The sequence below is a fragment of the Typopeltis vanoorti genome, chromosome 9 (assembly GCF_054136105.1).
Source record: "Typopeltis vanoorti isolate ZY-2024b chromosome 9, IOZ_Tvanoo_1.0, whole genome shotgun sequence".
Lineage (NCBI taxonomy): Eukaryota > Metazoa > Arthropoda > Arachnida > Uropygi > Thelyphonidae > Typopeltis > Typopeltis vanoorti.
In genome coordinates, this window is record NC_143557.1 from 20,294,502 (window position 1) to 20,321,167 (window position 26,666).

Consider the following 26,666-nt stretch of genomic DNA (forward strand, 5'->3'; position numbering starts at 1 on the left):
GGGCCCATATACAAGAGGATGGCTGGTCAACCTATAGTATTTCAGTACCGTATATGGGTAGTGGGATGAAAAAGGAGGAACTTGTAATTAACATTCGATTTAAAAGTCTGTATATTGTATTCCTTGGGAAATACATCATGGGGAAGACTGTTCCAGAGTACAGCAGTAGCAGGGATGAAGGAGGAGGAAAAGAAACTTGTTCTGCGGGTTTCGAGGTGTACTGTGAAGGGATGTCGGGAGGTGGCTTTACGTGTTCCAATGGGTTTAGTACAGACTGGGGGAATTATTGATTTTGTTTCAGATGAGCATTTTCCATGAAAATATTTGTAGAACATACAAATTGCAGAGACCGTGTGAAAGTAGGGGAAGCGAGTCGGTAAGAGATGGATCATTTATTAGTATAATTGCTCTCCTCTCTATTGAGTCAAGCATTTTGAGGGAGCTTTAAGGGGCCCCACTCCAAATGTGAGAACAGTAATCGATAGCTGGATGGATTTGCAATTTGTATAAGGTTAACAGCTGTTTTGAAGTGAAGTAAAATCTTGAGTGAAAGAGAAAGCCTAGTTTTTTGGAAGCTGAGGATGCAATGGTTGTGATGTGTTTATGCCAGGAGAGGCCTGATGTCATGGTAATTCCGAGAAGAGAAATTTCATCTTGTCTGGGAATTTGAGTGTTATCAAAAATAATACTGGGGAAAATGGTTCTTTTTTGTGGGAAATAAGACAGAACTGGGTTTTACTAGCGTTGAAGTTGACGACGTTATCTAAGCCCCATCGGCTTACCCTGCATAGTCCGTTTGGTTGAGTACTACGGTGGTGTTTCCCTTATCCGCTTTGGTGATTACTATTTCTTTGTTTTTCTTCATTTCCTGCAGAGCTTTATATTCACTATTCGATATGTTGGTTTTTGGTAGTCTTGCACTGGTGAGAACGCAAGCTACACCCAGTCTAATATTGTTGGTGATATGGTTTGGAAGGTGGTGGATCCCGCATTCAATCACTATATCCTCGGCGGGTATTTTTCTGGGAGCAATAGTGAAGTTGTGGCCACGTGAAAGAGCGATGAGTGCTGCAGGCTTCAACGTAACTGAAGAAAGGTTGACTATAGTGTTGGTTGGAAGTTTTGGTTCAGAGGTCGAGTTATTTTTTAATTTTTCAATCAATCAATGAGGAATCAACCTCAGCCCTAAGAAACATGCCAAACGTCAACAAATTTGGTTGCATGAGACTGCCCAAATTTGGGAGACGTACATCAGGAGACCTTCAGCCCAACAGCCAAGAATACCTACATAGCCTGCTAGGGGGCACCACCAGGACTTTTAGGAGAAACAATAGCTTCCTTGCTTTGTCCTCATTTACTGTGTGTAGTGCCTGCATGCACGTGTGTTTATTTTAAGTTCCTTTGAAGATGGCAACATGACATTGCCGAAATATTGGAAATATATATTAAAGTTTAATTTAATTTATATTCTAGTGTACGTTGTGAATTCCTTAAGTTAATTAATAATCATATTTTACTGTTAGTAATAAAATTGAAAGTAAGGGTGCTTTTGTTTCCAGTAAAAAGATGCTTAACCCTATTACATCACATGCTAAAATTAAATTTATAATGATGGTTTATGAACACTCAGGCTGTAGGCTAAACTTACTTCGCACTACTGTTGTTAATAAACGAAGAAAGTTCCAAGTAAAGTGAAATGCTGCAGTGCTTAATACTACAGTTATCCATAAAGATATCAATCTTGTTGGTGAAATAGAAAAACTTAATAGACTGATGACCAAATGGGTTGGAATGTTCCTTTTTACCAAGCTATTCAGTATAATTTTTTTGTTTGCAAAAATTATTCTAAATTTTTTGTTTACATAGTGATGTAACTAAATGCTTTATTTACATCAGTTACACAGATATGGCTGCTTAAAAACGTTATTAAGCTATTATGTGCATCTACAAGTAGAGAAGGAAAAAAATAATAATAACTATATATATATATATATATATATATATATATTATTATTATTATTACTCGGGGCTTCCACGGGCTACCGAGCGTGCCCCCTAGGTGGCGGATGGGGGGAAACCCCGACTACCATCCAGATGTTGATATCAGGGCAGCTCTGAATATATTGAATAAAGAGCCATGGACCAGTGGTTTTGGGACTGGCGATACCATGTGAAAATATTGCCATTCACCAACCCACACTTGGCCGCCAGCATGGTGAATTTATGGCCTAACCTTCCAAGATGAATCCAACAGAAATAAAATGGCCCTCATTCCCATGAGGCCAGATTGTTACTACCTATGGCTATGCAGTTAAACATGAAGGCAGATGGTGCCAAGAATTCCCGGGTAACCAGATCATGCTGCCATTGGAAACTAGACCTTGGAACATTAAACTGTAGGACTCTGAGCAGTGAAGCATGGCTAACTGAACTAACTGAAGAGCTAAAGTGACTAAAATGGGACATTCTTGGACTGTGCGAAGTTAGACGTAATGGTGAAGAAATTCTTCAATTAAAAAATGGAGACATATTATATTATAGAGGCCAAGATAAGGAAAGAATCAGTGGAGTTGGATTCTTGATCAACAAAAAACTGAAGAACAACATAATAGAATTTGACAGTGTATCCAATCGAATAGCAAGTATTGTTGTTCAAATCTCGAAAAGATACACTCTTAAGATTGTCCAAGTCTATGTATCAACAATAAGTCATACTGATGAAGAAATTGAAGCCTTCTATCATGATGTATCACAATGCTACAATAAAAGGAAAACATCATTTCAGAATTGTAACGGGAGACTTTAATGCTAGAATTGGTATTCAACATTCAGATGAAAGCTCAATGGGAAATTTTGGATATGGTATGATAGATGACAGAGGAGCAAGGTTAATAGAATTTGCAGAAAAAGAAAACCTTTATATCATGAATTCCTTTTTCAAGAAAAAAAACACATAGAAAGTGGACAAAATTTGGTGTCCCAAAATTCTTGCGTGAATTTTGGGACACCCTGTATATAAAACACATGATTATACATATAAATTTCAACTAGTTAGTATAGAATGGTTTCCAATAATAGCTGAAGGTTGCTTAAGGTCCTAGAGTCCAAAAGGAAAAAGGAAAAACCTTAAGTCCAAAAGGAAAAACTAGTGAAATTGACTAGCCTCAGCAATAAGAAAAACATCTTTCAAGACTGCTCTGTTATAAACACCTTCAACATTGGAAGTGACCATCGTATGGTACACAGTAAAATCCAAATAAACTGCCAAAAAGAAAGAAGAAAATGTTTCGGAGATCAAAGCAAAACACAGATGTACACAAACTCATTAAAAAAGATATTCCAACACAAACTAAACAACAGATTTGAACATCTTATTATAGATGACAATCCTTTCTTTTAGGCTTACACAGTGATCAGAATACATTTTGGAAAATTATGGAGACAACTACCATGTTTGAGTAAAACTTTAGTTTAATATAAACTAAAATCAACACTCGACGTTTCGATCTTTACATCAAGATCATCTTCTGGAGCATATACACTATATACAGAGAAACAAGCTGCTACAATCTACATGGTTTGCTAAAGTTACTGACCAACCATTACAACAATTATTGGCCTGACCTCTGGTGAAAAAAAAAAAAACTTGACTACATCAACGCTAGAGTCCTATTATTATCTATTGGTTACAAAATTACATTGAGCTGGAGAGCAACATGTTTATATATATATATATATATATATATATATATATATATACAGGGTGTCCCAAAATTCACGCAAGATTTAAATTTAGCGCCATTTGTGCGGTAAAGTGTTGCCAACGAGAAAAAAAAAGACAGCGTGACAGCTAACAGTTCAGGGTTATTAAAAATGACCACACACAGCGAAGAGAGTTCGTTGAATGGATTATGGAACAACAACAAGTGGATGCTTATTTTTCGAACCAAATCATCTTCAGCGATGAGGCTCATTTTCATCTTGATGGCTTCGTTAATAGACAAAATTGTCGCATTTGGGGGTCAGAAAATCCACGAGTGATTGTTGAGAAACAAATGCATCCACAACGTGTCACTGTTTGGTGCGGATTTTGGGCTGGAGGCATCATCGGTCCATTCTTCTTCGAAAATGCGGCTGGTAAGGCAATAACAGTTAATGGTGCTCGCTATCGCGACATGATAATCCAGTTTTTTGTGCCTAAATTGCAAGATATGGATGTGGACGACATATGCTTTCAACAAGACGGTGCCACATGCCATACAACCCGAGAAACAATTCAATTACTGCATGAGTCATTTCCTGGTCGTGTAATTTCCCGTTTTGGTGATCAGAATTGGCCGCCCAAATCATGTGACTTAACGCCGTTGGACTTTTTTCTTTGGGGTTTTTTGAAGTCTGAGGTTTATGCCAACAAGCCCACGACCACCCACGCTTTGAAGGAAATTGAGCGCTGTATCAACGAAATTCAGCCATATTTATGCAAAACGGTCATGGAAAAATTCGACAAAAGAGTGCGTATGTGCCAGCAAAGCCGTGGAGGCCATTTACCCGATATGCTATTCCATGCATAACCCTATACTGTATACTTTATGAATCAATAAGAAATTACAATTTTTAATTAAAAACCTGTGTTTTCTATCAAAATTACTTCTTGCGTGAATTTTGGGACACCCTGTATATAAAACACATGATTATACATATAAATTTCAACTAGTTAGTATAGAATGGTTTCCAATAATAGCTGAAGGTTGCTTAAGGTCCTAGAGTATATGCAGCTTGTTTTTCTGTATATAGTGTATATGCTCCAGAAGATGATCTTGATATAAAGATCGAAACGTCGAGTGTTGATTTTAGTTGATTTTAGTGTGCAGTTTTCCACACCAGTCTGGCAAGTGGTGTCATCCTGTGTAAACTGGTTTGTTGTTCTGCCTGCTTTTTTGTAAGTGATTACAAGCAAGTTTGGCAATTTTACGATGGGTGACCACAAGAAACAGAGTGTGTGCATGAAATTTGTTTTCTTTTGGGTAAAACTGAGGCTGAAACTATTGTTATGCTTTGGCAAGCATTTAAAAACGACACTTTAGGTAAAATACAAGTCTATGATTGGTTTTCCTGTTTCAAAAATGGGGATATGTCAGTGAAGACCAACCATGATCTGGCCAACCTTCAACAAGCAGAAATAATGAAAACATTGAAAAGGCTAGCAAGGACATCAACAAAGATCGTTGAAAGATGTGAAGAAATTTTTGAAGAGACAAATTTGTCAAGGAGTTCGTGCCAGCTAATTTCTGGTGCAAATTGCCCATACGACTTTGTCTGTTCAACAGTCCTTGATGAAAAACAACATGGCATTTGTTTCCCACCCTCCCTATTAGCCTGATCTCTCTCCATGTGACTTTTTTTATTCCCACAGATAAAGAAAACCATGAAAGGGCAGCGATTGATTGATGTGAACCAAGTGAAAGAAAAGTCTTTTCTTACTTTTCTTCTAACTGTTTTGGAATACTGTTGAAACAGTATTCCAGAACTCATATGGAGAGTACTTTGAAGGAGAGTAGAATATGGTATCATAAACTTTAAAATAAACAGAATTTAATAAATTAAATTCGGGTTATTTTTTGTTGAGTGAGACCTCTCATAATGAAACTATTAACTCCATAGAGGTCCTGTTAATAAATATGCATTAAACTTTAATCATCTGCTTTCCAGTCCAATCTTTAATATCTAAAAGTCATTATTATTATTATTAACACTAGACCTCAATGGAGTCAAAAGACTCATCACAGATGGTATGCACTATTACACACAATGCCTATCAAACCATGCTTTAAACTCAATTCAATATACCCACATTCTCCACACTCTCGGGCAATATGTTCCACTCACCAACTAGTCTCCATGCAAAGAACTTGCCCCTTATGCCCTCTTTGAGTTTTCTAGGAATAGCCACTTGTTCTACTCCCTTCTCCAATTTTATGAAAAATTTCTTCCACATTAACCCAGTAACAACCCCTTATCTATTTAAACATCTCAATCACATCCCTTCTCCTATTCACAAGGCTTTGCAAATTACATTCCTCAATCTGCCTTAACATTCCACATCCCAAAGAATAAGTACCACCTTAGTCATCTCTGGCTCTTTTCTAATATATCCTCATCACCATGAAAACCAGGGAACTAAATCTATGTACAATAATCCATATACGAGGCCTGAGCAAGGCCATATACATTGGAACTATAACCTCTTTTTCTGCATGTTAAGGTCCTCTGCTTCGTTGCCATAATCTGATCTGATGACTTCACAACATGTGCAATGTGACCTCTGAACTTCAGATCCTGCTACCACCAATCCAAGATCTCTTGTCTCCTCAATTTCCTTCAAAATTTTCTGCCCAGTGTGCACTTTGCAGCCCACTGTTGCCTACCAAATTTCTGAACCTTACATTTTGCAGCAATAGTGACAGTTCCATACTTTTGCCTGTTCATACAAGGGTGGTCTGAAAAGTTCTTGGCCTAACAATGAAACGAATTTATGATTTAAAAAGAATTTTTATTTTTCAACATAATCTCCCTTAAGACTAATACATTTATTCCAGCAATGCTCCGGCACCATTATCCGATCCCTGTATGTGGTTCTCAGTAAGATCTGCAAAATACCCCCTCTAAAGCTGCAGTCACTTCTTGATTCGAAGAAAAACACTGACCAGCGAGGAAAAGTTTTAGTTTTGGGAAGAGACAGAAGTCAGAGGGAGCCAAATCTGGGAATAGGGTGGATGTTATAACAATTTATAGTGCAGAACCCTTAATTTTCCCACTGCCAAAACACCTTTGTGGGCAGATGCATTGTCCTGAGGAAAAAAGATTTTTTCTTCTGCAAACCAGGTCTTTTCTCATGAATTTTTTTGTCTAGTCTGGTTAAAAGATCAGAATAATATTCCCCGATTATTGTTTTACCCTTTTCAAGATAATTATTAAACAAAATGCATCCCAAAACACTGATGGCATGACTTTTCCTACTGATGGAACTGAGTTTGTCTTCTTTGGTGCTGAACAATTGGCTTCTGTCCACTGTTTTGACTGCTGTTTGGATTCTGGTGTGTAATGGTGAATCCAAGTCTCATCCATAATAATAAATCGATGCACAAAATTAGTTTTATTCTTGCTAAAACGCTCCAAGCACTGTTCAGAGATTTTCATGCAAGCACATTTTTGATCTGAGCGGCACCCATCTTGCGCAAAGATTTTTCATTTGTAATTCTTCATGCAAAATATATCCTACACGTTCTTTTGAAATGCCTATAGTCTCAGTACTTTCATGCACTTTGACTCGCCAGTCATCCAATACCATATCGTGCATTTGATCAACGATTTCTGGTGTTGTTACACTTTTTTGGTTCAAGATGATTCATGTGAAGGACATCCTGAAGGCTGGTACAGCCACATTTAAACTTGGCAGCCCATTTCTTAATTGTCAAAAACGAAGGAGAAGAGTGGCCATAAAATTTTATGAACTTCAAATGAATTTTGGCATTAAACCTTCTTTTACAAAGAATTTTATAACAATGCGATACTCAAATTTATCTATTTCAAGGGATACAGACAATAGTTTGCTTCAGACAGCTGTATAAAACAAACTACTTGATAGAATGACTTGCAGTTTCATGTGGATGCTTATGACAGATGTACCAACTTAGAAAAAAATCTTGCCGATAGTGTTGCCATCTATGGTCAAGGCCAAGAACTTTTCAGATCACCCTCATACAATCTATTAAGTCCTCCTGTAAGGCCACAACATCTGCTCGATTCCTCATCACTCTCCCCAGTTTTGCATCATTTGCAAACAGTGGTATATCTCCAATTAAATTCATCCCAATATTGTTAATATGCAAATTAAATAACAATAGCCTGAAAACAAACCCCTGTGACTTTCCTCTTCTGGGATACTGCATCCCATACACAACTTGCTTATATCTATATGAGCGTCTTCACCTATCCAACTCACTAGTCTACAATCTAATCCCACGTGTTCCAATTTAGTTACCAACTTGTGGTGTGGCAATCTATCAAAAGCCTTTGCAAAATCTAAGTATGACACTGTATATGCATCTCTCTTGTCCAATACATTCATCACCTTGTTAAAGTACATAAGTTGATAACACATGATCTACTCAATTGACAAACCCATGCTGACAGGCAATACCACTGTTTTCAACCCACTTTTGTATACTAGCACTCACCAACCTCTCCAATACCTTAACCACAACTCCAGATATAAAGATCAGCCTATAATTTGTAGCCTTAGGCTTATCACCACCTTTATGAAGTGGACAATTTTACTTTCCTCCCATTCCTCTGGGACATATGCTGTTGCAAGACTATTGTTAATCAGGTAGGCCAAGGCTGATGCTAATTCCCTTGACCATTGTCTTAAGACACATGTGATATATCAAGTCCTATTGCCTTAATAACATCAAGCTCACTTAGCTCCACATACATCTCTTGCTCATTCACCAGTAAGTCTTTTCTCATTTCATTCTCTACACTTGAGCTTTTGATTTCACACTGAACATTTATTTATTTATTTATATGGAGTTTCCTTCCTTAGCTCCCCCATCCTTATTGGGGCAAGTTGAGCCCCCTCCTGGAGGGGTTAAGTATTTATGACTGTAGATCCATGGGTGTTCACGGGGCCAGTTTGCGTGTTCTCGGGGATGAAAAACCTGAGTTTCCAGGTGAAAAAACCCCCTATCTTCATACGAGACTGGCTAACTCACCTTTAGTCAAAAGAGGCAGATAAAGGTTCTTCACGTCATGGACGGGAATCGAACCCAGGTCGTTCTAACCAAAGGGCTTTGTCTATACCAACTGAGCTATGGAGTCTCTACATTGATGGAACACCCTGATGAACTGCTCACCGAATATCTTGACTGCATCCTCTGCAGCAGTTACAATCTAGCACTTTCATCCATTAACATCATCTTGCCATAATCATTGTTCTTTCAACTTGCTACATATCGAAAAAAAGCTGCATAGAGTTTTTCTTGGTTTGATTTGCTAATTTCTGCTTGTGCTGCACTTTGCTGTCCTTGCCAACTGAGTCACCCTCCTGGGATACTCTTTATACTCTTTGTGCCACTGATTATTACCATTATTCATCTTGTGCTACCATCAAAGTGTCTTCTTCCAGATTTCATGCTTAACCCTTATCCATCCATTTAACAACTATTTCGTTTTGACTTTCAGAATACATTCACACATTGCTGCATCTCTTTGTCAGTTCCCAAGCAGCATTTACTTCTTTCCCTGCTTAACTCCTCATTCTGTAATATAGCACTAAGCTTTCCTTCAAGCTCCTCATAATCACCAGTCTTGTAATGCCACATATATACTTTCCTCACAGAAGTCTTCACATGACTAGTCACAACTCAGGTGATCACTTCTGGATCACTCTCACCATCTGTAGGGAAGTGCAACACTCCAATCACATTCACATCTTCTGATGAAATGGTGACATCTAAAGTTTCCGATCCTCATGTGCTCTCCTTTACATACTGACTAATATAGTTGCCTCCCAAGAACTCAAGAAATTCATTTTCCTTATTCCAATGCTATCTCTTTATTCCAATCTATATTGCCATAATTAAAATCATCCATATTGATCACTCTACCCTTGTTCACTACCTTAAGTTGCTAATACATTTCGTCATCATTACCCTCCATATTCCCTGGCCTATAGCAACATCCAACTAAATATCTCTTCCTATCAACCTCCACCTCATACCATTGCCATTATTTCTCTCTTGCATTTCTACCATATGTAAGCATAATTCCCTTGCTATCATCAACAACACTTCCCCTCCCTTCTTGTCTTTTCTATCTTCATGAAAACACCATACCTTTCCATTTCTATTCCCATGAATACCATCCTCATTCAACCATATTTCACTTATTCTATGATATAAATCCCAATCTTTATTTGCCCCAACAATTTTGGGGTGAATAAACTCAATCAGTGAAACAGTTTCATCTCCCTTATTTCTGGTGCTCCTGGCATTTGTAAATAAATACAGATTCACTTTTGGGTCTATAACTAGTCCTACCTAAGCCACATGTTGATTGTGATTTCCCCACCACACCTACGCAATCACCTTTATCACCACTACACAATATATGTCCTCAGTCTCAACTATTCTCCCTCCCCCCCTCAACAACACCCCAATCCATTTTATTCCTATGCTGATCATCCCTATACACACATTCACTACTACTTCCAACAGCTACTCTCCCTATTCTGTCTCCATGTCCACCCTAATTCCCATCCATTTCCCTATTCCTTTTGCATTACTATTCTCTCTTCATCTCTCATACTATTCCATTAACACTTACGTCTCATCTGTTCCACTCTCTCTTGATCTTTCACTTTACCTCTTACTTCCTCTGATCTCCTGCTTGCAATATCACTCATTTCACTTCCTTCTAGCAAGTTTCTACAGTTCACTCACACCAAAGCCATTCAAATGCAATCTATCATTGTACAAATCCATTCTTATCTCAAATGTGTTTAGTTACCTTCATGTTGGTTGGATTTTAATGGTATATATGCAAACACAGATTGATAAGAAAATAACTATTTATTGACTTAATTGCTAATATTTCACTGGTATTCTATCCAGCATCTTCAGAGCACACAAACAAAGTTTGTTACAGTAGCAAGACAACCACAATCTGGTATAACAATGGGACTAGTATGAGCAATTGTAGCATGCAACACAAAGACTAAAGTCTTTGTGTGGTGCCTAATTAGGACTTTAGTCTTTGTGTTGCATGCTATAATTGCTCATACTAGTCCCATTGTTATACCAGATTGTGGTTGTCTTGCTACTGGTATTCTATCCAGCATCTTCAGAGCACACAAACTTTGTTTGTGTGCTCTGAAGATGCTGGATAGAATACCAGTGAAATATTAGCAATTAAGTCAATAAATAGTTATTTTCTTATCAATCTATGTTCACATCTATACCGTTAAAATCCAATCAACATGTACAACAAACACACAAGCCTTTCTACATGGTTAGTTACTTTCAGTTATCCTAAAAATAACTAAGGTTCTATATTTAAACCTAATTCCTTAATGAATTTGAATCAGTCACTTTTCACAAAGCCATGCTAATCACTCATTAAGTGATTCATGAAGGTCACTTATTGATGATGTCAATCTCAAAAAAGCTTTGGACACAATTCCTAAATTTAGCCATTGTTTTTATTTTATTACAACACTAAGTTAGAATGACTCCCCCCCCCCCGCAAGTATCCATTTTATATGATGATTCCTTACAAATTCTCAATCAGAAGGAATGATGTCTGGTGATTCATTAAAAATAATAATACATGGTTCAGTTAAACCTAATATACAATTGCATATGACCTAGGAGATTTATTATTCCCCTGAAGCTTTTCAGTAGCCAAATGTTTTGAAATAAAAATAAGTTCCTTGTTTATTATGTCATTATGAATTATATCACGATTTCTGACTTTTATTCTCTCTTCGTCTAATCTATCTTTGTCTATATAAATATTGATTGACATCCAGGCTTCAGTTTCTGAAGAACGTGTTATTATTAACTTGGATCCTATGTCTTCTTTTTTGAATATCCATAAAAACTTTATGAGAGATCATATGATCTATTATATTTTCTGATCTGTATTCTTTTCATTTTTTTCCCTATATTTCTTTGAGAACTTCACTGCTCATTCAACATTTTTTATGATAGTATTAACGTGATGAACCTATCATGCATTGGTTCTGTGCATGGGGTAAGATTATCTGGAAACCCTGCTATGGAGATCAAACATGGTGCTTTTTTTTCCCCTCCAAGCCATATGAATGCTCATAAAACAGTTAAACTTAGAAGAAATGAGATGTGAAAAGTATTAATATCAGAGTAGTCAACAATGATGCACATTTTACTTCTTTAATATAAAGACTGATCATTTTTAATGGCATTATACTGAAATTATTTGTAAAAAAAATTTACCTTGTGAATGATGTAAAAACCACTCTTCTTGTTTGACACTTTTTTCTTAAATCTATTTTTTGTTGATTTCATCCTGAAGAACAATGCTCTATCTGCAAAATTAGCAGATTGAAATAGCACCCCCCCCCCCACAAAAAAAAAGTTTGTAGTTGAAGCAACCATTCTTGAAAAATACTGCACATCTTGTTTCACTAATTATGTGAATGTCTTTATAGATTCACTGAATAGCCTTAAGAACAGCTGAAATATAAAAACTGTACTTTAACTGCTGCACTTATATTACGCTCACACAATGGTCTTAGCATGGCAGAATCAAAAGCCCTTTGCTCAAAGGTTTTTATGTAGAAGAAAGCCAAGTAATTGCTTTCAAAGAAACCATGTAAAATGTTTCGATTGCATTTTTGAAATACCTCCTCAGGGATGTGTGGATATGCTGTATTTGTATATTGTTGCTGTTTGTAGGAAATTATAAGATTAATCACATCATATCAAGAAGTCAGCATAGCTATATTCTTGATGTTGTATGTATTGGCTAGTGTGTGTGTGTGTCGGTTTTCGGTAGACCGTGAGGGATAGACTGCCTGAAGGAAGACGTATGACTAGTGTGTCTAGGAACGGGAGCGAATTTTGGTTTTCGATTTCGATGGTAAATTGTATGCGTTCGTGTTGTTTGTTCAGGTGGCTAAGGAATGTGTTTAGCATTTGTCGCCGTGCGGCCAGATCGCAAACACGTCGTCAACGTATCTAAGCCAGACTGTCGGTCTTAGCATGGCAGAATCAAAAACCCTTTGCTCAAAGGTTTTTATGTAGAAGTTAGCGATTGGGGAGGGGGGGGGATAGTGGCGAGCCCATGGCTGTACCTTCTTTTTGTAAGTAAAATTTGTGTTGCTACACGAAGTAACCGGACTGCATTTGTGTTGCCACACGAAGTAACCGGGCAAAGAGGGCCGTAATGTCGGGCGGAAATTTGTTCTGTAGTAGGAGAATTGTGTCATTGATGGGGCAGCTAAAAAGGGCAGAAACGTCAAAACTGACTAATAAGTCGTCTTTGTCGAGTATTATGTTTTTAATTTTGTTTATAAAGTGTTGTGTGTTTTTTATGTAGGGGGGGAATGACCTACCAACTCCTTAAGCGTTGCCGCTAATTTCTTGACTAAGTGGTAATTGGGATTGTCTATTCCTTCCACGATTGGTCGAAGGGGCACATTTTGTTTGTGTATTTTTGGGATCCCATATATTCTGGGGGGGGGGGGGGTGAGTTTTTTTAACTGTGTCTGGTGGCCAAGAAGGGACAGACTTGAGTAGTTTCTCTGTTTTATCCTATATCCTTTTTGTTGGGTTATAATTTACCAGCTTATATGTGTTGTTATCAGCTACTAGTTGATTCATCTGAAGTACGTATGTTGACCTGTCAAGGATGACAGTGGCATTGCCTTTATCCGATTTCGTTATTTATGTTTTGTTTGGCTTTTAATGACTTAATTGCTGCTAGTTCTGTTTTTGTGAGATTGTTCTGTATGGTTTTCTTAGTGTTCAGGGCATTACTAGTTTCTAATCGTATTTTATCGGCTATATTGTTAGGTAGGGACCTGATGCCTCTTTCTATGTGGTAGATAAAATCCAACTTGTTTACCTTTTTAGGAAACCTTTGAGCAAAGGGCTCTTCATTTTGCCATGCTAAGACCGACAGTCCGGCTTAGATAAGTTGACGACGTGTTTGCGATCTGGCCGCATGGGCGACAAACGTTAAACACATTCCTTAGCCACCAGAACAAACAACACAAAGTATACAATTTACCATCGAAATCGAAAATCAAAATTCGCTCTCGTTCCTAGACACACTAGTCACAAGTCTTCCTTCAGGCAATCTATCCTTCACAGTGTACCGAAAACCGACACACACACTGGCCAATACATACATGCTAATTCATACCACCACCCATCACAAAAATATGGAGTCATTAACACCCTTAAAAACAGAGCTACAACAATTTGCTCTAACCAACAAGCCCTGAAACAAAAACTAAAAATCATCAGCGACACATTCATAAATAATGGCTATAACAAAAATACTATTAATAAAATACTCCATAAAACAACAACAAAAACGAATCTAGATTACAGAAAAAAAGAGTTATCAGAAAAAATCAACAGAATCCTACAACATTATAACCTCAATGCCACCTTTAAACCACCCACTAAACTTAAAACCATATTCAACTCCTCTAAGGATCCTCTCCTCCCATTAGCACATCCTGGAGTCTATTGCATCCGCTGCACCTGTAACTTACCGTACATTGGTGAAACAGGATGGACAATCCCCATACGCAAGAAAGAACACATTAAATATAACCATTATGGCGAGCTGGCCTCTCAGACCACGCGTTCAACACCTTACACCAAATCAACTGGAAAAGCACCCGCTCTTTACACCACACAAAAACCTGGTATGAAAGGAAATTTAAGGAAGCCTGCGAAATCCTGATAAACCACCCAAATATCAACAACAAAGATGGCATGAAAATTCCAAGGATCTGGATGGCACACATTCAGCCTACCTAATATATAAGATCCAGCATAAGTCAGGACTCTAACCAATCTTCAGCTAGTATTAGAAACCATTCCATACCAACTGGCTGGAATGTGCAAGTATAATCATGATGTTAATATATGTATATAGATAGATACTTGTTGTTGTGCCCAATGTATTTCTACAACCAACAGATAACACTAACAATAGGACTCTAGCGTTGATGTATAATTTTTTTTTTTTTTAACCAGAGGTCAGGCCAACAATTGTAGCGGTTGGTCAGTATCTTTAACAAACCAGTTTGATTGTGGTGTAGCTTGTTTTCTATGTATAGTTGTATGCTCCAGAAGATGACCTTGACATAAAGGTCGAAACGTCGAATGTAGATTTTAGCTATATTAAACTAAAGTTTTTATTCAAACACAGCAGTTGTCTCCATAATTTTCAAAAATGCATTCGGATCACCGTGCAAGCTTAAAAGAAAGAGATTTAGGTGAATCTACTATAAGAGCAATTAAAAAGAATGAAGTCGCAATAAGAAAAATCTGTCATTTCTGGCACAAAACTAAGTGCCAAATTATCATTGTACTCAAGCGATGCTTTATTAAAAAAAAGCGGAATGAGCGCTCATAATTTGGATTGATGAATTAACTCAAAGAAGAATTCCTATAAGTGGTTATTTAATCAAACAAAAAACTCATCAGTTTGATGAACAGATGAAGCAATTGGAGTCATCTACTTCTGCTTCCCAGGCTGATAAAGAATTTTTGGCTAGCAAAGGATGGCTAACCGGGTTTTTAAAAAGAATGCACTTCATAACGTGAAGATTACAGGCGAGGTTGCAGCAACAGATGAAGCAGCAGCCAAAATTTTTCGAGAGAAGCCAAAATTATTGAAGATGGTAGATATTGTCCCGATCAAGTGTTTAATGCTGACGAAATAGGATTGTTTTGAAAGAAAATGCCTAGTCGAACTTACATCATAAAGTCTGAGAAAAAAGCAATTGGGTTTAAAGCAAGCAAAGATCGAGTAACGTTGTTACTTTGTACCAATGCATCAGGGGATCGAATGCTGAAACCCCTCCTAGTAAATCTATCTCTTAGACTACGTGCTCTAAAAGGCAAAGATCTAAAATAGCTGCCGATACATTGGATGGCTAATACAAAGGCCTGGGTAACAACTGCTGTATTTATTGAATGGTTCAATAATTGCTTTGTACCAGAAGTGGAAACATATATGAAGCAAAAAGCTCTCGATTTTAAAGTTTTATTAATTGTTGACGATGCACCAAGTCATTCGCATTTAGAACATCCAAATGAGCAGGTAGTGTTTTTTTCACCCAATACAACAAGCATTATTGAGCCATTTGATCAAGGCATAATTGCAACTTTTGAAAAATATTACATTAAGCACACTTTTCAATTTATATTGGATAAACTAGAAAATGAATAATTAACAGTAACTGATGTTTGGAAAAAAATTTCTATTTTGGACTGTTTAAATCATTTAAAATAAAGAGCCAAGAGGCTTCAAAATATGAGACCTAAAAACAGGTCGAAACCGATCTGAGTAGTGACCTTCTCTCATAATGTAGAACAATAATACATCTCCTAGGAGCTGTTGTTTTACATTATGGGTAAATACTACTAACAGTGATTGGATCTTGCTCCACCTTTGCAACGAGTTGCCCTGGCATTGCACTACCAGGTCTTGGCTTACGCTTGGACTCGCTGAGCTTTATATAGTTTCTATATTCAGCATGAAACTTTTAGATTAGATTTCTATCTTGGAGTTTCTTATTCGGCTTTGAAATAATGTGGAATTTAATATCCCCTTAATTTAAATAACTATTTAAATAACTGTTTAAATCATGTTGCATCTGCTATCGCTGAAATAAGATCACAACTTTAAATGCCTACTGGAAATTAGTTTGGCTTCGATGTGCTGCAAACAGTGCAGCCATTCAAATATCTACATTATCAGCTGAAATCATTACTTTGGCACATGAAATTGGTATTGAAATTTTGATATATTTAGCCAGAATGATGTAGATGAATTGCTTGTGGATAATGCCTTAAGTGACGATGATATTATTGGATATCGATTAACTTTAGATATCGTCGAAGATCCAGAAAACGATAGTAAAGTGGAAGAAAAACCTGTCCCCCTCACTGCAAATATAATTCAAGAAGGTCTTGAATTGTGCAATAAATTGGAAAATCATTTTCTTGTTAATGACACAAATTCTGAACGAGCCTTTAAATTTCAACGTGAGCTGAAGAACTGTATGTCTGGATACCATGAGCTGTATAAAAAATTAGTAAAATCATCATCGCAAAGTTTAAACACCGATTACATTGTCAGAAGAAAAAAAATCAGCACAGAACGAGGGTTAAGCTAATTCTGTTTACCGCTACTTCAGTTGATGCTATTTCAGATGAACTGAAATAGCATCAACCGCATTTCATTTGGATTGAAGGTTAACTGAAGTAGGTCATCAATATATATAGCAGGAAGAGGGTTGGTGAGAGGACAGAACCTTCTGGAACATTATGTGAAGCATTAGTTCAATGGTAAGAGGACAAGGAACCATCCACCACCACACAGTGCGCATCCAGACAGAAGCTGGCAATGCTACAGTTACACTTATACATATAAAAGAAACTCTTACCAAAATTGCGTAATTTATACAGACTCTTTAAGCTCTTTACAGGCTGTCTCTTCTCTGGTGTATAATCCACACCCAGTGCTTGGTGAGGTGTTACAACTGTTATACAAAATAAAGATCCTTAATTTCGATATTCAGTTTTTCTGGATTCCCAGCCACATCAGAATAAAGGGAAATGACATCGCAGATGTGGCTGCTAGATCAGCTCATTCCTTCTCAACATCTTGTTTGACTGTTCCATACAAAGACTATACACAAATAAGAAAATCAAAGTTAAAAGCACAATGGCACAGCAGTACTCTGGCAGGAAGCACTAACAAACAAACTGCATGAGATTAAACCTGAAATTAGGCACTGGCAGTCTAGTCAACGTAGGAACAGGAGAGAAGAAGTAGTTCTAGCTAGGCTCTGCATAGGCCACTGTCATCTGATCCACTCATATTTACTGAGGGCTGATAAACCACCTATGTGCAAGGAATGCAACACTCATCTCACCATTAATCATATTCTGATGGAATACCGGTGTTTCACACAAGAAAGGAATAGCATCTTTACTCCCTGGATAAGCCCTTAGACAAAAAATCAATGCGTACAAGCACATTTGACTGTAAATGTATCTATAAGTAGATCTCACATTGCTCAATTTTGTGCATACACAATCTTATTACTTATCCTTGACTATTTATATACCTGCTACAGCTTTGTTGTAATTTTCCTCATATGTAGATACCACATTGTTCAATTAAATACATATATATTATTTAATAAATCACCTTAACTATTTATATACTAATGTAACCTCCAACACTGTGTACTATCATGGCCTTATTTATATGTGAATGATACACTGTTTAACTTGATCTTTGTACGTACAATTGCACATATATACTATATGCTAAGTTGTCCTCAACTAGTTGTGTGCTGCTGCTGTAGCCTTTACTGTACTTCTGTTCATATGTGGATACCACATTGTTTAATTTAATCTTCTGCATATTATCTATTAATTGACCTTGACTGTTGTAACTGCTGTTCCCTTTGCTGTGGCTTTGTTTATATGTGGAAGCCACATAGTTTAACTTGACTTTTGTATACACACATTGATTTTATCCTCGATTACCTGTGAATGGCTGTAAATTTTTAATCTCGTGTATTGTTGTAACCCTTGCTGTAATTTTATTTATGTGCAGATAATGTATTGTTTAACGTTATACAGTTTCATACCTATTTTCATTTACATTTGTATGTATTAATATATTTTTTATTATTTTGTGTACTGCTATGGCCTCTGACCTTATGTACGGCTGTTACTTTTGTAATTTTATAATTGTAATTTTGTTTTTATAGTTGTAATTTTAGTTATATGAAGATACTGTATAACTTAACTTCATACATTTTAGTACATATCATTATTTTTTATTTACTAATGTATCTCTGATTAGCTGTGTGCAGCTGAAGCCTTTGCTGTCATTTTGTCCATGTGTAAATACTGTTTGGCTGAATTTTTTTTTATAACTTTCTGTAACCCTCGTGTAATGCTGCAAACTTTTGTTTTGGTGAGGTATGACCATTGTAGTCTTTGTGCCAATAAAACATAAACCAAACCTACTCTCCAGTCCCTTTAACAAGTGCCTTCTTTTTCCCTTCTAGTTGCTCTCAGTTTTTCTAGGTGTTTGTGGTCCATCTCACGCTCATCTTTTTATTAATATTTTCAAATATCTACTGTCATGCCACCAAAATGTATGTTATCAATTGCATCTGGACAACATACATTTTGTAATATTGTGTGGAATTGTCTAAATTCTAAATTTAGTCTAAAGAGACTAAAAAACTGTAAATCATTAACAATCGAAGAAAAAAATGGAAGATATTCAATGAATGGACAAACGTGAAATTTAGTCAGATGTGTGTCATGTCTTCAATTTAGCACCATTAAAATCAATGCAAGAGGCTACTGCTCTTATTAATAAGAGATGTGAATCCTTCTACAGCAACAATGCCAACTGTGAGGGGAGCTCAACCATTAAAAGAGGAATTGAGACAGTTCTACAGCCATATTATAACTTATTATTAGAAAAAAAGAAAGCCAAATAGACATCTATTCTATCATTTTAAAGCAGTATTTTTTTTTCTTTTTCTTAAGCATTATTATCTTGAACATTATACAATTTTCAATATGTAAATTTCATAAAATAAAACATTTTTCAGGTATTTTGTGTTTATTACTGAAAATCTCATCAAAGACAGGAATGGATCATTACAGAAGAGTTGGAAATCAAAAACAGATGGAAAGAATACTGTGAAGAACTGTACAGCAGAGTGGATAAAGAAAATGTGGAGTCCTCCCACCAAGAAAATTTTGATTTGGAACCTTCTCCACTTAGGCATGAAGTTGAAAGAGCAGTTAAGCAGCTCAACAGCAATAAGGCCCCAGGTGCAGATGAAATCCCAGCAGAGTTAATTAAGGAGATGGAGGGATAATTCATAGATTGATTACAAGGATATGGGAGACAGGATCACGGCCCAGAGACCGGAAGAAGTCAGTTTTCATATCACTACACAAGAAAGGTAATATGAAGGCATGCAAGAATTATAGAACTATTAGTTTGATATCTCATGCAAGCAAAATTTTATTAAAGATCATGCTAAATAGGATTGAGGCCAAAGTTGAGGCAGAGATGCCCGAGGAACAAGCAGGTTTTAGGAAAGGTAGGGGCACCAGAGATCAGATCCTTTGCCTTAGACAGATCACAGAAAAATATAAAGAATTCAGACTCCCTCTGGTAATGTGTTTATTAGACTACTCTAAAGCATTTGACTGTGTTGAGCATGTGAAACTGTGGGAAGTAATGAAAAGAATGGGTTTTCCTCAACACACTATCAGGTTGATAGCCAACTTGTATAAGGAGCAAGAAGCCACAGTAAGAACAGATGTTGGATTGACTGACTGGCTTCAAGTTGGAAAAGGAGTTAGGCAAGGATGTTTACTTTCTCTTCACTTGTTTAGTATATATGCAGAGGACATCATGCGTGAAGCATTGGATGAGCTCAAGACAGGAATTACGATAGGAGGTAGATTGATTAGTAATCTGAGGTACGCTGATGATACAGTACTCCTTTGTAATGACATGAAAGAACTAGGACTAATTCTTGACAAAGTTAACAAGATCAGTAATAACAGAGGACTTCAACTCAATTCTAGCAAGACAAAGATCATGGTTCTCAAAGGAAAAACAAACAGAGAAGCTCTTGAGAAACAAATGTATCTTAATGGAGAAAGAATTGAGGAAGTCAGCAAGTTTGAGTACCTGGGATCCATTATTAATGTGAAGAATTGCTGTTCAGAAGATGTCAGAAAAAGGTTAGGAATAGCTAAAACAACAGTCAGAGACCTATCTAAAATCTGGAAGGATGGATCTATCTCCATGGGAACAAAGTTGAGGATTTTGGATGCAGCTGTTTTTCCAAGCAACTTATGGATGCGAGACTTGGAACCTAAAGAAGTCAGATAAGAAACGGATACCTGCTTTTGAGATGTGGTGTTACAGAAGGCTGTTGAGGATATCATACACTGAAAGGCATACAAATGAATGGGTGTTAGAAAAGATTAGTAGAACTTTAAGGCTCCTTAAGGATATTGACAGAAGAAAATTAAAATACTTTGGACACATAGAAAGGATGGAAGGAGGACTTCTCAGAACAGTAATAGAAGATAAAGTTCCTGGAAAAAGAGGCAGGGGTAGACCATCAATGAGATGTATGGATGGCGTGTGTGGAGTGACTGATCTTCAGAGAGTTGAGGCTGCCAGAAGGGCAAACAACAGGACTACATGGCGAGGCCTAGTGCGGAACATCATCGAGCATCGGAGTGACCATACGGCATCTGTAGATGCCCAGTGAACACAAACAGACAGACTGAAAATCTTGGAAAGGAACGTAATGTATTACCTATGTTCCCATTATATTTTTGCTTTAATTTATGCTACTTTAATTTACAACGGAAATCTTGGAAACCTAACCCGGCATAAACCAAGTCATACCTGTACAGCACATTTGTTAAATTAGAATCCCTCTATACATGCAGTTGCATGTTTGTTAAGTTGAAAACTATGGGGCTGAAACTGGTAATTAAAAAAAATAATTAATTACAATATAACCTATTTAATGTAGTAAAGGATAACAATTTCCCAAACTTCAGGGGTCGTAAGGCAATAATTAAAATTAAGGTTTGGTGGATGAAGGTTGAGGTGATGGTTGAAGTCTAAGTTTAGAGCTTTAGCATTTACTTTGAATAAATGTTTATATTTGTACATAGATCTGTGTAATATTTTGGTGTTTTTTCCATTAAATCTGAAGACTTGCATTTTCAATTCCATGTTGTGCAAGGAGATTTATGCAGTTTGATAAGCTAGATGTGGCTTGATGTTTAGAAATAGGTTTATTGACTAATCTTCTCATTTATCTCTAGTATGACAGCTTGCAAAAACATAATACTTGGTATACACTAAGCAGCATGACTGTATTTAAGGAAATTACAACCTAGACTAATTATTTATTATAATAAATTTAGTTATCTGATATTTCAGCAAAGTCAAATTGCCATCATCAGGGAACACAGTGATATCTGCAAGCAGGCACCACTAATAAGGAATAAATGAGGCTGAAACATGGCAATCAACATTGAGTCTAAAGCCTAAATAGCATCCCCTAGCAGGATAATGGGTGGTCTTGGCTGTGGGGGCTAAAGTTCAAAGGATGAGTGTTTCCCAAATTTGGGAAAGTTTCATGCAACCAAACTTGTTGGGGTTTGTACAGTTTCTTAAGTAAGAAGCAGGTTCCAGGAATAATCTATCGTACTTTTATTTATGGTAGTGCAATAGAGCAGCATTCTTCCAGAGTATCTTGTGGTGGGTGTTCAAAGCATGATCAATTTGTTGGCAATTTTGATGTTGGCTGGCCTGGCTGTTTGGCTGTAAAAAGGCAATTTGCAACCGCCAGGTAACACCTGGCAGGTTAGGCAGTTGTGGCTGGTCTTTGCTGGAGCAGATAAGAGATGCAAATTTCCTATATTGTCTATAAGCGGTTGTAAAGAATTTTTTGATGAATTTTGTTATTTTTTTCTGATATATCTTGGATATATGGTTTGGTGATAGATTTGGTGTAGTCTGTTCTGGAGAGAGGGGAAGTATTAAAATTTTTTGAATTTGGTGAGAATTATAGCCACTGGCTAAAACAGTGCTGATAATGTGATCTAGTTCAGTAGTGAGAGCAGAACTAATTCATTTTGCCTTGTTATATACAGGGTTTTTATAATCCCATATTCCTGAGAAGGTGGAGGAGATGATGTGACTGCATCTACTAGTGTATAAGGATTTTCTGTGAACAGAGAATACCAGGGATCCATTAGGTTGAAGTGTAATCAAAGTGTCCGGGAAGGTAGAGAACATTGTTTTTCTTTTCAAAGGTGAACTGAATCCTGTAATGTCGGTAGTTGAGATCTATTTGAAAAATGTTGAGCTCATCCAGGCCACGTGGCCAAATGAAGAACAAACCATATATACAACATAGCCAAATTGTTGGTTTATGTGGGGCAGGATTTAAGGCTTTCTCTTCAAAGGTCTCCATGAAATAGTTAGTCAGGAGGAAAGAAAGTGGAGTACCCGTGGCGCTTTCCCCACTACAGAATGTGGAGTTTTGTGGAATTTTCCTTGCAAAACAAATACTGAACTTGTTGGAAGTTTTTCCACTTGGTCATACTATAAATTAAAGATGCCAAGAAATTATATTTTTGGTTTAATCCTTTATCCAAGTGTAAGCAGACAAAGTTTACACCTGAAATAACTTCAGGATATATGTTTTGCATTATGGGATACTAAGGCAAGTGATGTGAAGTCATTAGCCTCTACATATGAGTTGCCCAGTCCCCGACAACTCGTATATTGGGAAGAAATTCAGCTTGAATGAGGTCTAAGGTGTCTTTAAATGGAACACCGGTGAACGAGAAGAAACAAAGCTGACCATTATATCAGTGCGTTGGAGTATGAAGCTTTCTATACTGACTTCAATGTGAGCTAAGTTTTTTTTTTTTGGGGGGGGGGATTCTAATTAGCATGTTTCTGCCTCAGCCTTAAGAAACTATTCAAACCTCAAAACCTGATAAGTTGCTTGAAACTATATGATTCAGGGAATGAGTGCTTCCCAAATTCGGGAAGCACAAATTCCCTGAACTTCAACCCAACAGCCAAGACCATCCATTAGCCCACTAAGGCAGTGCTTCCCAAACTTCTGAATGTCAGGTCTCCCTTTGCAAAAATTAAAATATTTCACAGCCCCCCCTCGAAAAAAAATCGTAATAGAGAGATATATTATTATAATATTTATTGTATTTATATTCAATACAAAACATACACAGCGAATATTGCAAAAATCAAATGCATATATTACATTTTTTGCCTCTTACCATTTGGTTCTGAAGATGATGCGGGCTGTTCTGGTAAAATATGAAATACTGTCCTTATTTTGAGTCTGTTTTTGCTTCTGATTGTTCGTGGGATTTTTTTATATCAGCCACTTATCCATCTCAGGGTTAAATTTTTTAACGTAGAATAGATCAAATTATATCACCACTTACCGATACTGACACACCACAGAGTGATAACATGAAATTAGTGAATGTTACCTGAATAAGGGAATCCCCAAACCAGGAACATTTTTCTCTTTTGTGACTTTTCTCCCTTTAAGGTAATTAAGCCTAACGCAAAACAGACAGCAAAGGCAGGTTATTAAAACATGCATATGATTGGTGCGATATTAACAAAAGATAAAAGCATAGCTGACAATTGAGTTGAAATGATAACTCTCTTCAACCGAATTCCATATGTGAAACTGCCATAACATTCATTATATATATATATATATATATATATATATATATATATATATTACTTAGTTTTAACACTTTTACAAATTTTAACACGTTCCGTTGAATTTTATTGCTGCCTTGGGAAATCAAACTCACATATATCTAATTAATAACAATAGTTTTTAGTTAGATACTGTGTTTTCCCATGCAACATATGGTTTTGTTTCAGTCTATACAACATAGTTTCTGTATGAGGGGACACGTGATTCATTAATTAGTGTGTTTTTATCCCAGTTGTCTCTAATTGCACTATTTGTTGAGAAATATATTACACAGACTCCTCATACCTTATTCACTGGCATAATAAAAGTACTTGTTTTTATTGCCTCTGCAGTATGTTGCTGTTAGGGAGGGCATGTTGTTTACCACTGCAAGCGAGTTACTATCTCCCCACATGAACTTGTTTAAGCTTTTTTTTTATGTGTGAAGTATATGCGAAATTTTTACTGGTAACAGAAAATTAGCGCGGATGACAGTGATAATATAAAACGAGTTTTGATATGTATATAAAGTCAATATCAACAGTCCCTGATTACGAACGCGTGATGTAAGGGACAGGAAGATTTGGAGCTTCCCTGGAGAGCATTCGAAGTAAATACAATTAACCACTGCTTTGAAATGAAACATATGAATAAGCAATATTTACAAATATTCATTAAGCGCCAAAATATGCAGGAAGCAAAGTTTTTGAACCAATACCAATGTGTGAATTTTTCCATTAAAATATAAAAAATAACAAAAAAAGAAATAAATAATAAAAGTTAAATACATTTCTTTTAAAATAAAAAAATCTACTTAGTCTTAAAACATTTTAAATTTGTTTTCATTATTTCACGGCCCCCCTCAACAAAACCTACGGCCCCCAAGGGGGGCCGTGGCCCACAGTTTGGGAAGCACTGCACTAAGGGACACTATTCAGGACTTTAAGCTCAATGTCGGTTGCCACACTTTAACCTCATTTATCCACTGTTAATGTCTGCTTGCCATATAATCGTGTTCCCTGATGATGGCAACTTGACTTTGCTGAAATATCAGAAACATTAATTAAATTTACTATAATTAATGATTAGTCTGCATTGTAATTTCCTTACAAAATGAAATGACTAGCCAACGTATCAGCCTTTGTACCAGAATTATCAGGTGGCATCGTTGGTGAAAGTTTGTCCTTTGGTGAAGGTAACAGATTGTGAATTTGGTTAATGTGATTTAAGGTAGCAATGAGTTTTATTTTTTCATTATCTTTGCCACCCATTCAGAGATATTTATATAATGTGGGAGTCCTGTGGAGTTTTTCTTCTCTTGGATGCAACCTACAGTGGTGTTAATTATTTTTTTGTGAACAACACAAATGATAAATATCTACACTACAGAGGTTTATTAAATAAAGTAAATGCAAGGTTTCCCAAAAGAGGCAAATGATATTCCTAAGATGTACAAGTTTGTAAGTTTAGCTGATCTGGAGAGGGGGGAATGATCAAACAAAACAAAATAATAGTGCTATGAAGCTGTACAGCTAGCACTACTGCTTGTTAATTATGTTTTTTGGAATTACAGGCATTGCAAATTGAAGTGATGAATTTAATATATTATAGGTCTGTGAAATGAGTGCGTTCTTCTGTCCAGTTTGTCTGTTGTGCAATAAAAAATGGCCCGCTCTTGATGTAATTACAAAAAACTAACTGCAAACAAACAATTTTAGTTACATGGAATCCAGCATCATTTTTTTAGCTTATAGATGCAAAAAATTATGGTATTTTTATCTATATTTAAAAAATACCAGGTTGAATTCTAATTTCAAAAAAAAAAGATAGCACACAGACATTACAAGAGCAAATGGAAAAAATAAAACCAAAAAAACAAAAATGAGAGAACAACATTTCACCAAGATAATCATTATATAATAATCATGAAATATTAATGAGCACATTTGTACCTCTTACTTGATCATTAATGAACCTGATGTAACTTGATATATTCTTGAAAAGTGCTCGAACAATACTCTGCTGGAAATAGCCCACATTTCAGTGAAGTTACACCTAAATAGAAAACACTATTATAAATAAAAATAATTCTTATATAAATTCAATCTAAGTAATGTGTAGAACAAGAAAATAACATACCAAGTCCCCCCCCCTCATAAGAAAAAGTAAATCAGCCTTGACAAAAACAAATTTTATATTCTTGTTTACATCTTCAATTTATTCAAACATGAGCAAACAAAAGTTTGCATGTGAAAAATCTGCCATTTATATGTGGAAATATAAGTTCTGACAATGAGATAGCTCAAGTACCTCTATGGTCTAGCTCCCACTGATGAATCCTTAATAAACTCTAAATCTATCTGGGTAGTGATTTTTCCAGTAAGATGTATAGCAATTATAAATGGTTGGATGAAGTGGAATGTTCTGTGCATTAAGAGATGCTAGGCACAGACATGTAAAGTCAATTGCATCTATATAAAGCAGCATCTGAGTCAAAGATATTTCACATCCAAACTTTTGTCTGCTCACAGTT

The 26,666-nt window shown here is 36.4% G+C and overlaps 1 protein-coding gene across 3 annotated transcripts in view; it reads right to left on the bottom strand.

Annotated features, from left to right (window-relative positions):
• Positions 1–26,666, bottom strand: part of LOC150102912 (uncharacterized) — a 536,005-nt gene that overhangs the window by 458,117 nt on the left and 51,222 nt on the right. For 2 of the 3 annotated variants that reach the window (XM_090397627.1, XM_090397628.1), the window contains exon 2: positions 26,086–26,188. The gene's annotated coding sequence lies outside the window, so the exon portion shown is untranslated. The remainder of the gene's footprint in view (positions 1–26,085; positions 26,189–26,666) is intronic. The other variant, XM_090397626.1, reaches the window with a different exon arrangement.